Genomic DNA, 16,631 nt, shown 5'->3' with positions numbered 1-16,631 from the left:
TTCAGAAGCCACCATGAAAGTCCACACATGACCTCATGACTGAAAACCCCTGCCTCAGAAGCTGGGCATTCAGCAGCCAAATCTGGGAGCTTCTCAGACACAGAGCAACTCGGGATCCTGTTTCCAGGGGCTTTTACCTGAAAACAGATTGATTCTGCATATGTAATGTGATGTGAGAAACCTGTTGCCAGGGACATGATCTTTGACTGGGAGGTCAAAATATTCCTCCAGGCTTCTGAATCAGAAAGAAGGATGGAAGAAAGTGAGGAGGAAGAAAGGAAAAAATTAAGGGGAGAGAGTGGAGGAAGAGAGGAAAGAGGGAAATGGAGAAAGGGGGGGAATTTTGTTTTAAGAGAAGATGAGAACTCCATTTCTAAGAACCTTCTGGATTCTTCTCAGCTGGCAGGGTACCTGCCCTGACAGACATGTTGGCAGAAATGGATCTGTTTCTTGGAACACAGAGTCCACTCCTTCACTGTTTCCATCATTATAATCAGATTAAGTCTGTATTATGTCCACATTCGTGAGTTATATAATCCTCAAATGTCCAAACCAGGAAGAATCTAGAGCGCATCTCATCCAATTCCTTCATTTTCACCTCAGAAAACTGTGACCCAGAGGAGTGTTAGGTGGAAGGGCTAGGACACTAGCCCAAGGCCTCTGACAGCCCAGTGTTCTTTCCACCATGCAAATGAGTAGAGGTTACAGAGAAATCAGTTTTCGCTCCGTGTAAAGAAGCATTTTCTTATGGCCAGAACCATTCAAAGATAGAATAGGCCCTATCACTACCTCCTTCCAGAAATGTTGCAGGAGCCATTCAAGGTGGGAGGTTGGCCTTGATAGTGTCCCATATCCCTTCAGCTCTAAGAGGCCATTATAGATCGTGCATGTAAAGGATGAGCACAGCGCCTGTGCTGATAGTCACCATCCTTACTTTTAGGAAGGAAGCAGCTGAGGCTCCAGAAGGCTAAGTTGCGTGCTTTCACAAAAGGTAGGGCATCTTTGGGGTTCTGGGGCCCATGCTCCTAGCCTCTGAGCTGGAGGGTCTTCTCACATGCTGGAAGGGTATTAATTTCATTGTGTAATCTTAGCAAAGACTCTGCCTCTCTGGGCTTCAGCATCCCCCTCCCCAAAAAGTATGTTTCATACATGCTCTCTAAGCTGTCTCCATGCTAGGACAGCAGGAGAGTCAGAGTGAGGCAGGTGAGGGCTCAGGTACAGGGTACTAAGGCAGTGGGAACACTGGTGTTAGTGTAGAAAAATGAAGGGAGGCAGCACTAGAGATAAATAGATTTGCAAATTGTGTCCTAAAATCATGTTCTACATTGATACAACACAATTTGTAGAACTCAATTGACAGGTCACCTTACATCCCCTCAAAGTAGAGTTGACGTTTTTTCCTGTGTGAACCTCCTATGTAGAATCACAATACTGACATTTAAAGATCTCCTAGAGATAGATCATCTAATCAACCTCCCCCTATTTCACTGATGAGGAGACAGGCTCAGAAGAAGCAGGGACGCTCCAAGGGTCCCACAGGGAAGTCGGGGCTGGAACCAGAGTGGCAGGCTCCCTTCCCCTCATATTGGTGCCTGGTGTCTCCCCCACCAACTGGGCCAAACGGGCAAACAGAGAACAGAACCGAAGGTGGGGTCCAGGCCTAACATTTCTTACAGATGAGATGAGAGAAATCCTAACTGTCCTGTAAAGAGGGTTTTTTGTTTGGCTGGAGTTTTGGGGTGTGTGTGTGTGTGTTTTCAGTTGGTGTTGTCGGGGGTTGATGGAAGAGGAGTTGATGCTAGGCAAGAGAAATTGGAGCTTAGGAAAGAATTGTTTGACTTAATAATTTTTTTCCAAATAGAGAATCTTTAGTAAATTAGAGCCAAGACTAAACTCTAATTCTCTGAGCAGAGAATGAGAAAGGAGATATGCCCAGAGTAGGAGGAGAAAGCAGAAAGAAGGTTTCCTGTTTTTCCTCCCCTTGCCATCTCCTATCACTTCTAAAGGCAAAAGGCAAAGCTATAGCCTGTTCCTTAATTAATGCTGAGTGTGAAAATTAAAATGGCCCCTTGGTTTGGCATGTGTGTGTCTGTGATAGAAACAAGAAAGGAGTTATTACTGTAGGGACATGATATGGTGAAGAGTAAGAACTCACCTCATTTGTGACCTTGGGAAAGTTCCTGAACCTCGTCAAGCCTTTCAGTTTGTCCCTCTATAAAGTAAGACTAGCATTGTCGTCTGTGAAGGGTGGTAAGAATTTGCAATAATACCTGTGTGCCAACTCAGGAGGCAGCTAACGGCAGCTAGCTGGCTATGAGATCTCTAACTCTCATAGCTCTCCATGCCTCAGCTCTCTCTTTTGGAAATGAGGTAATACTTTCTCCTGGCTCAACTTATAGGGTTGTTGCAAGATGAAATAAGATCAAACAAATGAAAGAACTCTTAAACTGTAGAATTTTGAACAAATATGGAAATAGCATTAATAATCAAAAGCATCTTTGTGCTAAGATACCGCAGGCAGAGATATTCTGAGGTGCTCTTAAAAGACTGGGAAAGAGCCCACCATCTTAAAAAGCAACTTCCTCCAGTGTCTCAGATTTCCCTGTTAGAGCTTCATTTCATTGGTCCTGGAGGCTGTCAGTCTTGGAACAGTGCTTCACAAAGTGCAGTCTCTCACCAGCACCATACCCATGGCATGGGAGCTGCTAGAAATGCAAATTCTCAGGCCCCACCTCATACCTACTGAATTAGAACTCTGGTAGCAGAGCCCAGAAAATTAAATGGATCTCAAGGAAAATATAGGCACATTAAAGATTAAGAAGTATTGTTTTTTAAGTATTTTTTTTATTTTTCAATTACAGTCAACATACAATATTAGATTAGTTTCAGGTGTACAACTCAGTGATTAGACATTTATATAATTCACAAAGTGATCACCCCAATAGATCTAGTACCCATCTGACACCATACATAGTTATTACAATACTAGAGGCCTGGTGCACGACATTCGTGCATTGGGGTGGGGGTGTCCCTCAGCCCAGCCTGTGCCCTTTCTCAGTCCGGGAGCCCTCGGGGGATGTCTGACTGACAGCTTAGGCCCACTCGCCATTGCCGCAGCACTTACCAGCTGTGAGCCTAGCTTCTGGCTGAGTGGCGCTCCCCCTGTGGGAGCACACTGACCACCGGGGGCAGCTCCTGCATTGAGCGACTGCCCCCTGGTAGTCAGTGTGCGTCATAGCGACCAGTCATTCCACTGTTAGGGTCAATTTGCATATTACCCTTTTATTATATAGGATTATTGACTATATTCCCTATGCGTACTTGATGGATGCAAAAGGTAAAGGGATTAAGAAGTAAAAATTGGTAGTTACAGGATAGTCATGGGGATGTAAAGAAGTATTGTTTCAAAACTTGTAAAAATGCAAATTCTGGTTCCGTGGGTCTGGGGTGGCCCAAGATTCTGCATCTCTCAGGTGATGCCTAATGTGCAGGTTTTGTACCTAACAAGGTTATAGAGTGCCCTTTGAAGTCAAGGATACCTGCATGAAGGAAAGCAGCCCTTTAACAGCCAACACCTTGGTTGAGAGTAATGGTCCTTGAAATGTATTGTCAAATAGGCCTTTCAGGAATGGATGACAGAAAAGTCTAAGAAATTCTGGGGACAAGAGAAAAATACAAGGCAACAAACAGAAAGAGGTCTTAAGAGAAAAGAGGAGGTAGGAAGATGCCAAAGGAAAAGCAGGCTGCCTTTGCAAAATATGCTCAGGGCAGGTCTGGGCACGAATTAATCTATTCACTCACTACAATCCATCTATGTGTTAGGTACCGTTCTATGTTATTTATATTCATCAACTCAGTTAATCCATAAAACAACCCAGTGAGCTTGATACCATTATCCCCATTGTACAGAGGAGTAAACTGAGGAATGGAGAGGTTAGGTAATTTGTTCAAGGCCACTCAGCTAGTAATGTAGTGGAACCAGGATTTAGAACTCAGGCAGCCTGACTCATTAGCACTATTCTGTCTTGAATATAGTCTCTGTCCTCAGAAATCTTACAGTCCAGAGAGATATGTGAGCTAGGACTAATGATCAACACTTGGGTGATGCCTATTATGTGCCAGATATTATTTTGAGCACCTTTAAATGCATTTTCTTCTTTAGCTCTTGAAGCAATTTTAAGAGACAGGGGCAGGGCACTGCTGAATGGGCCTGCCTGTATGCAGAACTGCGTAAGACAGGCCTCTTTATTCCTGGAGACCTATGAGAGAGGTGCTCGAAACTCCTAATGTTCCAAGTTCCATATCCTAAGCAGAAAAGCTCCAATCCAGAGATAGCCTCTACAAAAGGTACGTTGGGGGCCAAGCCCCACATTGTGTCCTCAGCTTCCATCCCCTCACCACTTCCTTACCTGGCCTCCAGGATGGGTCTCGCTGCACTGAAGAGCAGGGGCACCTGTCCACTCTTTTGCTCACCCTGGCTCCTATAGCCAGATCCATGTTCATGCCACAGGTGGGTCCTCCTGCATGGGCCACTGCAGGCAGGCCTGGAAGGCCAGGCTGTTGCCCATCCTGACAGGCACTGGAATAGGGAGCCTACTAAGTAGGTTGGTTGCTGCTGCTACTGAACATCCTGACCCACCAAGGAGAGCAGCCCTGACCTGCCACTCTCACCACTGCCCCCTGTCCTCCCTCCCTCCCCCATAGACCAGAAATCACTGCCTTGGCACTTGGAATTCAAAAGGTTGCCTAACAAATGAAAACTGATCTTACCTCTTTGCAAAGCAATTTGACAATACATTTCAAGAGCCAAAATATCTTTATATCCCTTAATCTAGTATCCCTTCTCCTGTTGGATTATTTATATAAAGTAAATTCCCAAAAGGGAGAGAAAACGAAGTGTGTACACAAAGGTCTTCTATGCAGGATTAATTATTCATTCAATAAATATTTATTGAGTTCCTCCTATGTGCCACAGTTCTAGATGGTGTAATCAAGATAAACAAGGTCTCTGCCCTCCTGGAGATTATAATTGGGGAGAAAGACAATAAATACACACATAAATTCGAATAGTAATATATTTACTAAATCCTCTGCAGAAAATTAAAGGTCTGGGATAGAGAACTGGGTGGCTGCTCCAGATTGGGTGGTCAGGGACGGTCTTTCAAATGTCACTAAATAAGATGACATTTAAGCTGAGATTCTCATGAGAAGAAGAGGCAGCCATATGAAGGCCCAGAGTATTCCAGAAAGGGAAGCTCATGGTCCGGGAAACCATAAGAAGGTTGGTGTGGCTGGGTCGAGGAAAGCAAGTGATGGGAAATGAGGTCAGGGGAATAGGGAATAGAAGGCACCAAATCAGTAGGATTTCATAAGCACAGGTGAGATGTTTGAATTTTTTCAGTAGAGAGTACTAAGTAAGGGCGTGAGACCAGACTGTGCACGATAAAGTGGCAGGGAGACCAATTAGGAACTCTTGCAGCTGTCCCAGTGAAAGGTGATAGTAGCTTGAAATAGGGTGGTAGAAAAGCAGACGAAGAGAAATAGAAGGATTCAGGATATTTTTGGAGGCAGGACTGAAGGTTTTGCTGAAGGTGTTAGTGTGGAAGTCATGAAGGCAGACAAATCAAGGATTACTCATGGAGTCTCACCTTGAGACAGTATAGTTGCCATTTATACAGTTAGAGAAGGCAGAAGAAGGTGCAAATTTATGGCAAAGAGGAGGAAAGATTTTATGGGTTGAACAGCGTCCCCCCAAAAGACGTTGAAATCCTAACCCCCCAACACCTCAGAATGTGACCTCATTTGGAAATAGGTTTTTTCAGGTGTAATTAGTCAATGTTAGATGAGGTTATTGGAGTAGGGTGGGCATGGAGACAGAGGCACACAGGAAAGAGAACTCCATGTGAAGACACAGAAGCCAGTCACGTGAAAGTGGGTAGAGATTGGAGTGATGTTTCTACAAGTCAAGGAATGCCAAGGGTTTCCAGCCATCATCAGTAGCTACAAGAGAGGCATGGAAGAGATTCTCCCTCAGAGCCCTCAGAAGGAACCAATCCTGCAGACACCTGGATTTCAGACTTCTAATCTCCAGAACTGTGAGAGAATACATTTCTTTCATTTTTAAGCCATCCAGTTTGTGGTCCTTTGTTATGGCAGCCTTAGGAGTCTAACAGAGAAGAGAATAAGGATTTCTGTGGGGGCCTTGTTATGTTTGAGGAATCTTTAGACATCTATGTGGAAAGATCAAGTAGCGATTTAGATATATGAACGACATTCGTGCACTGGGGGGTGGGGGAGGGTTATGGTGGCGGGGGGAGAGTCCCTCAGCCCAGCCTGCGCCCTCTCGCAGTCCAGGACCCCTTGGGGGATGTCCACCTGCCACAAGCGGACATCCCCCCAGGGGTCCTTAGCACTGCCGCAGAGATAGAAGAGGTTCCCGCCACCGCTGCTGCACTTGCCAGCCAGCCATAAGCCCTGCTTCTGGTTGAGTGGCACTCCCCCGTGTGAGCATACTGACCACCAGGGGGCAGCTCCTGCATTGAGCATCTGTCCCCTGGTGGTCAGTGCACATCATAGCAACCAGTCATTCAGCTGCTCAGTCAATTTGCATATTAGCCTTTTATTATATAGGATGCATTGTACTTTATGGAAGCACTTTATGTGATATATGAAATATGATATATAAAGTGATGACCTAAAAAGGGAGAAATCATTACATAAATAATGGTATACACATTTCATGAAATATTATGCCGCCTCTAAAGAGAATCATTATAAACACTAGGTAGCTACCTGGAAAGTGCTTATGATAAGGTTACACACATAAAGCCAGTGCTTGCCACTATGTAATAACTGTCCGGATGAGAAGCAGGTGTCCATCTCTCTGGGTTAGAATTCCAGCTTCAATTTTTCTGAATGGCCTGGGATAAGCTGCATGTCCCACAAGTTATTTTGTTCAGTGTATGTGTGGCGTCGGGTAAGTGAACACAAGACTTAATTGGAAATCCCTGAGATGGCGAAGTAAAGAAGTAATCAGAGTGCACGTGGAATTGAGCAAGGAAGACTTCTTAGAAGAGCTGACCTTTGCGAAAGATGTGCATGACCTGAGGCAGAGTCCTTACCACAGGCATTGTGGCAGCATGAAGGAGTAGACCCAGTAATACCTCCAATAAGTCATTCTCTGTGAACACACCTGTGCTAGAGCTCTTACCACACACCGAGTGTTCCGATTGCTCATCCATGTCTCTGTGTCCCACTGTGAGCTCCTTGAGGAAAGGGATCATTCTTCTCTGTATCCTTAAGCACAAGACCTGGCACAAGGGAGATACAAAGTCAAGTCTGTTACATTTAATAAAAAACAGAATCAGATTTTGATTGTCACATAGGACCTAGCAGTAAAGGCACATTAATACCAAGTCCATCAACCTCGGACAGGAGGCTCCTTAAAATCCGCAGAAGATCGGGTGATGGTTAAGTTGCTTTATATGAGGTAAGCACAGGGAGTTCATTGCTCTGGAAGAAGTGATAGAAACAAACACCCCCAATTAGGAAAATCGGAAGGAGACAATCCGTTCTACAGTAGCAATTAGAATCAATACAGTGAGTAAATAAGACTCACAGTGCATAGTCATAAATTATTTTGTCTCCCAACCACCAATAAAATTTATTCCAAGGAAAGGGAAAGAAGTCCTTCCTCTACTCATTAATGAAAACTTAAGCTGTGACTTTTCTGATCACTCTTCAAAAAGAAAAAGTCCTGGGAACACTGTTGTCACCAAACTCTATTCCTAAATTATATGCTCAAAAGGCAAAATTCCAAATCTGATTTAAAGCTCAACCTTTTCTCCCAACCAGTGCTTGCTGCAGGTGGGACCCCTAGCTGGGGACAGGGATATGGACAGCTGCTTTTTTCTCTCCCAAGACTTCCCTCCCCAGTTTGCTGTGACTTCGGACCTCTTAAAGGCTAGAGGAGGGAGCTGAGGAGAGGCAGAAGGAAAGAGCGGGAGAGCTCTTATCTGACCAGTATTATGGCAAGAAGGCTTTAAAGATGACTTTGTGTGGAGACATGCAGGGAATGTTCACCACCTGTATCCTATTGTTCACCCTTGCAGCCCTAGGAAGTCAGTGGTCCCTTCAGTTTGTCCTCCTCTTGAACAGACCTAAGAGGCCTCCACCTCAGTTCTTCCTGTGCATGACCCACTTCTTGTTCATGGGAACAATATCCTGGGCCCAAAACAGCATTGGGTGCTCAGGCTGATCTGAACAGGGCTACCTCCCCTTTGCCTTATTTGTCTAAGATGGCACCCATCACTCATCCTTTAGGTTTCTCTGGTGGCTGTCAGATGCCAGTCCACCGTATCTCCCCATCTCAGACTGCCAGAGACATGTGCTCAGCTCTGTGACTCTACAAAGCCCCTCTCTCGTGACTCAAGAAGGGGCAACACACAACAGCTCTCTGTTACAATCTTTGTTCAACCCTAATCTCCTAATGACGAAGCTGGGGTCTCGGGCTTTTTCTATAGCACCACACTGCTAAGTGGTATAAAGGGCAAGGACACACACACACACACACACACACACACGCCCATATAGGGGGATCAAAGATGAGTCCAACACTGCTTCTCAAGGGTTTCAGTGTCTTAGGGGAACTAGAACATTCATCTCGAAGGTTAGCAAAGGCAGGATGGCTCCCACTGGGCACAGCGGAGAAGGCTCCATGGAGAAGGTGACTTCTGAGTGGAGTCTTGAATAATGACTACGATCTGGAGAAGCTGAAATGAAGTCCTTTCAGAGAGAAGAAATAATGTGAGCAAGCGCCCATTGGTGGGAATGAAGGAAGGTATGCACAGAGACCCCTAGGAGGTCTGTTTAAATTAGATGAGTGGACGAGAAGGCCAAGCCAGACTGAAGAAGAACAAGATCAGGAGGTTGGTTTTCTCCTGCAGGAAGTGAGAAGTTTTGAAGGTTTTGAACAGGGCAGCAAGATGGAGGATGGTTGGGAGGGCAGTAACTAATTCTTAGTGAAATGTGTTCTTCATTTCCTTGTGTTATTAACCAGAACGCCATTAAGAAGAAAAACAAAACAAAAACCTTGCAGGACCTGCTTTTTTCTTTTTCTTTCAGGCAAAACCTTGCCCTTTGGAACCGCTCATGAGTTCAGTTTATAAAGACATCCAATCCTGTTTTTATTGTGAGTTAAGGGGCTTTGGCACAGCTGCCAGTCCCAGGATCCTCCCTCCTCCCAGATCTGGGGCCCTCAGCTTCAAGCCTGCTTGACCCATCTCCCCTTGGCCCCCAATGCAGCCTGCTGGAAGAGGCCAAGGACAGGCTTCCCTTTCTGAGCAGAGGGCTGTTAAATATTTGTCCCCATGAGCCCAGCCACAGAGGCTCCACCCTGGGCCCACTGGAGCCAAATGAGAAAAATCCAGAAGGCTGCAAAGCCAAGAACACAGCAGGTTTGGATTCCAATCCCATCTCCCCCCACTTCCCTTTCTGATCTTGAGACCTTGCTCAGCCTCTATGTCTAAATCTATAGAATGGAAACAAGGCTACCTACCTCACAAGGTTGCTGTGAAAATTAAATGTGAAAGAATTTGTAAGCCTACCTAGCACATAGCAGGTGCTCAATAAATATTCCTCCCACTGCTTCTCCTAACATATCTGTGTCTTGTTCTCCTTGCCTATTAAATGTGGTGGGGATTCAAGAGTAAAGTTAAATCTAATAAAGTATCAAGCCTCTGCCATCTATCCCACACAGAGGCACTGGGGAGAACAGAGGGCCTTTCTCTGCCCTGTGGGAGCTCTGAAAGCTATTTTTTGTTATTATTTTCAACAAGTTAAAAAAATCACAACTGCCACACACTTAGCATGAGCCTACACCCCCCAAACTCTGCCCACTACCTGCATCTGACTCAGTTTCCCCATCTGTAAAGCAGTTGAGTCTAAAATAAGTCCCCTCCTTCTCCCCCTGCAACTGCCCACTAGGTTGAAAAGATGGTGCCCAGCAGAGGGCGCTCTGAGTACAACCTCCAGGCCAAGGCCCTGGGGAAAGGCACCGGGCCAAGGAAAATTCTAGTGGAAAAATCGAAGAAAGGATCCAGGTTTATAAGTCCCAGACTTTGAAAAACAAAACTGCTGAGCTGTCTCCTGAGTTAGGGAAAAAGAACACCACAGCCGCCTCGAGATTTCCAGGAAACAATTTGTGAAGGCTTTGGGCAAGGCTGGCCAGAGGACTTGAGGAGGCCCAGCTGGGTCTGATGCCCTGGGAGGAGTGGTGTGGGGTGGGCGGTGTGCCTGTGGGAACGTAAGGGTTCGGGTGTTCTTGGGCACGGTGAAGTTACGTGCCTGTGTGTGGGTTTATGTGTACCTATGCGCAATCCCACAAGTATTTATTTGAGAGCCTTCTATGTTCCCCTGGGCACCGTGCTAGGTGATGGGGATGTGACAGCAAATAAAAGTCTCTGAGCTCTCAGAGCTGAGTTTAGTGAGGGAGGCAAATTAGCAGGCATTTCAGTTCAGAGACCAGGCGTCTGGGAGGCGGTTTGGGGGGCAGTTCAGAACACTGGCTTTGTGGCCAGGCAGCCTGGGATGCACATCCAGCTACACAACCTTGGAGATCTCCAACACTCAGTCTCCTTAGCTGCAAAATGAATAGGTTACACAGTGACATCCTAGAAGATACCGTGTGCGTAAATGTTCAATGACTGGTTCTGTTACGTGCATGCAGGCTCTGCACCTGGATAAACACATACAATGTGCACAGTCCTGGTGAGCTACACATGGGGCATTGGCTTACCCGCTGAGGTTGTATGCATGGCATGCCAGACGCTATCAGAGGTCGCAAACAGTGGTCCACAGACATGGTTTGTTGAGATGATTGTTTGGTTTGAGTTTGGTGGTTTTCTGTTGTTGTTGTTGTTTGGGGTTTCTTTGGAGAGAGTTGTTTTTTTGTATTGCTTTTTGGCTCATGGAGGATTCTAAAAATCAAGACATTTCACGTAAAAATCTAGATTTCCAGTTTTTCTGGAAACCTGGGAAGACCTGGCTGTCCTGCAAGCATTTGCATGTGTGTGCCTGCATGCCAGGGTCTCCACTTCCCATCGATGTGTCTTTCCCAGGAGCACCCTCTCTCCTGGCCAGTCTCCAGGTCTGTCCTTGGAGGAGTTCCAAGGTGGCTTGGGAGGGCTCATGTGCAGACATGATCTCTGTGAAAGGAGAAGCAGGACCAGGAGAAGCTGGTGCCAGGGCCCCAGCCTCCCCAGGCAGCTCCAGTTTCAGCAACAGGGGGGCCAGAGAGAGCTGTGGGCCCTACCCCAGGCTCTCTGGTCATGTGGCTGGACACTGGATACAGAAGAGTGTAATCAAGAATGGCGGCTAGACAGAGTGTGTTTTTGGTCCATCAGCTTTTACATTTTAAACTTCCTCAATTACAGCAGTAAAGTGATTAAGGCAATGATCTCCCCCAAGAAGTGTTGCTAGCTGTGTATACTATGGTTCTTTTAAAAATTAGCAAATTGACTCACGGTAGAAGCTAAAAATATATTTGTTAAACAGATTTTAGGAACCCACAAATGTGAGAGGTAGGAATGACATTTTCCTGGATCCTCTTAATATTGCAAATTGGACCCTCTTAATAGGTATTTACTGTGCTCTCCCATCCTCCACCTCTGATGTACAGGATAGGATATAGGCTGGGCACAATGGGCCTACAAACACAAATATGCCCTGCTCCCAGGCCCTCTTGTGGAGAGATATCCGAGGAAAAGTGAAAGCAGGAACAAGAAAGGGCAGGCTATTATTGAGACATTTGGGGACAAAAGGGCACCAGAACATAGAGGAAGAGGCCCTCTGGATTTCAGACTTACTGTGCAAGCTCCGACCCCTCTCTGGACCCAGTTCCCCTTTTATAAGAGGAGAAAGTCTGAAGAGACTACCAAACACCAACCCTACACTCACAGCCCTGCCCACACCCAGCTTGGGCATTCTAGGAGGGAGTTCAGGCCATTGCCTGGTTCTCAGCCTCTTATTCCCACCCCACCTTCTTTAAAAAAATTTTTAAATTTTTTAAAATTAATTAATTATTTTAGAGAGAGAGAGAAACATCAATGTGAGAGTAAAACATCAATCAGCTGCCTCCTGCACACCCTTCTACGAGGAATCAAACCCACAACCCAGGCATGTGCCCTGACTGGAATCAAACCAGCAACCTTTCAGTGCACAAGACTCCGCCCAACCAACTGAGCAACACCGGCCAGGGCTACCCACCCCACATTCCTGCTTCCAAGTCTTAGCTTGTGCTGGGAATTCATCTGGCTTGAGCTCTGGAAAAAAAATCCATCAGATGAGGTTTTTCACAGTTTTTTCTTGGGGAAAAAAATCTGGAGTCCCAAAAGACCAGGCATTTAGTGGAAGCTTCCAGCATCTGTTACAAAGGTTCCTGGTCCAGGTTCCTAGACAGGTGGGAGAGTTGTGTCCCTTACGCAGCACCAGGGTTTGGAGGGACTTTCCTTGCAGTCCTGCAGTCAACAGCAGAGGCAGATATCCTAATTCCTGCGTAAGAGCTCCCGTCACTCCCTGATTTTTCTCTCTTAGGCTGAGTCCTCAAGAGGGAGTGAGATGAGGTCTGCCAGGCTGTACCCCTCCTCAGCCAGACAGTGACTGCTGTTGAACTAGAAGATTGATTATTCTCATTCTGCACCAGCCCAGAGCTCAGGAAAACCAACCTCACAAAGGTAAGTAACAGAGAAGAACAATGATTCTATAGCCCAGCAAAGGGCCTTGGAGGCCCAGGGTACCCACCTTTGGGAAAGTCTTTATGGTCAAAGTCCACAAAAGTAAGAATCTGACACAGAGCTAAACCAATCTCTTAGAACAGGGCTCCTGCATGGCCAGTGATGGCAAAGAGAAGCAGAAGGTTGGCTAGTGTTAATCCAAAGATACTTGTCTTGCTCATTATTGGCATCTGAGGAGCTTTTCTTATCCAAGGGTCTCCCATGCAGTTCACCTGGGCCACGTCACCATCCCCATCATATGTTGAAATCCCCATTGCATTTTCAAAGTGGCCAGTCCCACAAATAACTGGAAACACCCCAGGGACAGTTCTGGAACCTACAATGCAAAGAATTTCAGAGGTGTTTTGTTTCTTTACTTAAAATATGGGAATCTGTTGAGATGGGGAAAATCACCAGATATAAAAACGCCCTTCAACAAACAACCCCAGCTTTCTTTTTAGATTTTAGTTAGAATGCTTTTTCTAACACCTTGAAAAAGGCCAGGCCAAAAAGATTTTATAAATGTTTTTTTTGTTTTTTTGTTTTTTTTAAATATATTTTATTGATTTTTTACAGAGAGGAAGGGAAAGAGATAGAGAGTTAGAAACATCGATGAGAGAGAAACATCGATCAGCCGCCTCCTGCACACCTCCTACTGGGGATGTGCCCGCAACCCAGGTACATGCCCTTGACCGGAATCGAACCTGGGACCTCTCAGTCCGCAGGCCGACGCTCTATCCACTGAGCCAAACCGGTTTCGGCATGTTTTCTGATGGTGGTGAAATTATCCTTAACTATTGTTAACTTAAGTAAAAATGTTTATGGGTAAGGTCTTGCATATTAGTCATTCGTTGAACAAGTGTTTATCGAATACCTGTTATGTGCCCAGCCCTGAGCTACGCCTGGGAAAACAATAATGAAGAATTAAGACACAACTTTACTTTAACATCTTTACTCCATTTAATTTCCTATATTCATATAATTCACATATTCTAGAGGGGAAAAAAGAAAAAAAAACACTTGTAAACAGGCACATTTTTTAACTGCCAGTTATAACAAGTGTAATAAAAACCAAGAGGGCAATTAACAGAAGGAAACCTGGGACATTTTTAATCATCACCAAAGCAGAAATGCATAATATCGGCCATAGTTTTTACAAGATCATCTGGTGTATTTCTTTGTTTTGTTGTTGATATTAGCTAAGTATAAATTACCACAGGGAGGTATTGAATTTGGGTTGAAGAACCCAGTGCCATTTGGTCTTCTAATATAACAGGTGACTGATAAGCTGTAATCATATGTTTAATTAAATGTTCGGCTGCGGGCATCAGAAGTTATCAGAGGATATTAAAGTAATGTGAACAGGAAAGCTGTTCGCTAATTATTTTTACTAAACATAAGCCACGGATATGACAGGGACAAGGCATGATGCTGGCAATGAGAAGAAGGAATACAGGGCAAAATTGGGAACGTTTGGTTTTTATAAGTAGAGGGAGTAATAGCTCATTCTGGACTCCGAATTTTAAGGGTCACTGACAAATAGGGGCATGGCTGTCATTAGCCGACTGTGTGCACTCACTCGGTTCATTCATATCTAGGATGAAGCAGTCATGAGACGAAGAGCCCTGCCTGGCTCATTCACAGCTGCAGTCTGGGGCCTTGCCCATGACAGAACACACTCTACGCCTTCACAATAAATACGCTTGGGGTGAAGTCAATGAAATGTCTGCAGCAACTGTGACCCCCCATACATCCCTTTCACCCCTCCACAGAACCTACCTCCCCTCAGACTGGACAATCAATTCCCTCCTCCTTTCCCAATCCGCTCTCAGGAAAGGCTCTCCTCCCGCCTGGAAACGTGGGTCACAATGACTGGCGCCTCTCCTCTCCCTGAAGAACATATCCATCTACCTCTTGTTAAAGAAATGTCAAGAATGAAGAGGCTGGAGAGTGGCTGGGGTATTTTGACTGTGAATAGGAGTCAGGTGGCCCCCTTCACCTCCCTGCACCACAGGCCTGGGTTTTGTAACCTGGGAGTGACAGTGTGCAAAAGATCCGGGGGAGTATGTGTTCCATTCTTGTCACCTGACAAATGAGGAAACTGAGGCCCACAGCAGGAAAACAACCCACAGCTAGTCACTGAGGAACCAGATGAGATCCCAGCTTGGTCTGAACAAGTGGAAAAAACACACAAAGCCTGAAGTGACTGCCCTTCCCACCCCCAGTGCTGCCAGATTCTGGCTGCTTCACCTCGACCAACGTACTGAACTCTCTAAGCCTTACTTTTCTCATCTGGACAGTGGAAAAATAGTCTCCTCACCTCTTCTTGGTGATGTTAGTGAATGGAGGAATTCATGGCTATGCTCAGAGCAATCTCTGATATTAAATAAAAGGTAGTCACTTTTATTGTCACTGTTAGTATTTTTAGTACAACCACGGACCCCAATCCTCCAGATGCTTAAACTCTAATCTGGTCCTGTCTCCCCAGGCCAGTGTAATCTCTCCCTCCTCTAATGCTCTTGGCTGCCAGCATCCTGAACTGTAACACATGGAAAGGCAGTTGTCAGAAAAAAGCTTGAACAGGCTGAGACAGCGGAGGCAAGCCAGCCCAGGAAAGAATCCCAGTTTTCAAATCTCATTAGGTTCATGGTTTTCTTTTTTTAAGTCTAGTGATTTTCAAACTGTGTCCCTAGAGCCCAGAGGTCAGGATGGGGAGAAGTCCAGTGCGCAGACTCCTAGCCACGTGCACTGCTTCACAAAGCTCTCAGCTTCCAGCTGGTTTATATATTTGGGCTCCAAGTGAGAACGCATTCAAAGACACAGTCCTACAGCTAATGCAGTTTGAAAAACCTAACACGCTTGTCTATGATCTTTATGATCATTTTTCTGCTTTTAAAAAAAATCTATGAATTATATATTTTAATTATTCCTTAAGTATTCATTTACTTACCCCCCCCCCCCCGCCCCCCCCTGCAAACAACTGGTTTAGTGGCAAGGGGAGAAAAAACAGAACATGCATCTCCTGACTCCTAGTCCAGTGCTCATTTCAATATATAAATATAGCCTCCAATATATCACTACATATTTCGGGGGGGGGGGGGGGGCCGGCAGAGTGAAGGAAGACACAATTCCTTTCATCCCAGTAATAAATTGTCAGGACCTTACCAGTTATCACCAGTTTTCTATTCTGCATCTGAAAAAGGGTTAAAAAATCTCTACTCTAGGAAATATAGCAAGCCAGGAGGTGGTCAGACACTTAGGAGCCAATCACATGTGCTCTACCATCTTCAATAAAGAATGGCTCTCAAAATTTTAATATCCAAGTCCTCCTGGCCATTCAGTCCTTAGCTCCTTGCAGGAGCCGGAAGCTGGAAAGGCTAAGCAGGCAAATTCAATGTCAAGAGCTTAATGGCTAAAGGATTGGGCAAAACTGGCAAATGGAAGCCTTTTGGTGCCTCTTTGAAGGCAGAGTAGTTATGAATGTGAAAGGACTGCTGAGGCTCCAGCATGCCCTACTTCCCTGGCTCTGCTTTCTTGTTCCTCATTCGTGGCCCCATGCTCAGACCACCAGATGTTAGGCCTTAGCCAGATGGACTAATTTTCTTTTTAAATCTATTTTTGGAAAAATGATTTTTCCCCTGGGTAGAGATGAGTGGTCTCCAAAGGGTTTCATTTCCTTTCTGAGTCAGGTTCAGCCCCGTGAGACTTGGCTTTCGATTTCTGCAGCCTCATGGCTCCCTGAACGCTCAGAGGTCCCCTGGTGATGCCCCCTTTACTTCAAGAGCCCCCCAAAATAAGCCAAGTGACTACAGATAAGTTTTTGGTACTTTCCAAAATTAAACTATTTCCCTTGGTAAATTT

Source organism: Myotis yumanensis, unplaced genomic scaffold (assembly GCF_028538775.1).
Source record: "Myotis yumanensis isolate MYYU_CA2020_CCGP unplaced genomic scaffold, mMyoYum1.0.hap1 SCAF_12, whole genome shotgun sequence".
Classification (NCBI taxonomy): Eukaryota; Metazoa; Chordata; class Mammalia; order Chiroptera; family Vespertilionidae; genus Myotis; species Myotis yumanensis.
The sequence above is the reverse complement of the archived record's forward strand: the minus strand, read 5'-3'. Positions refer to the sequence as shown.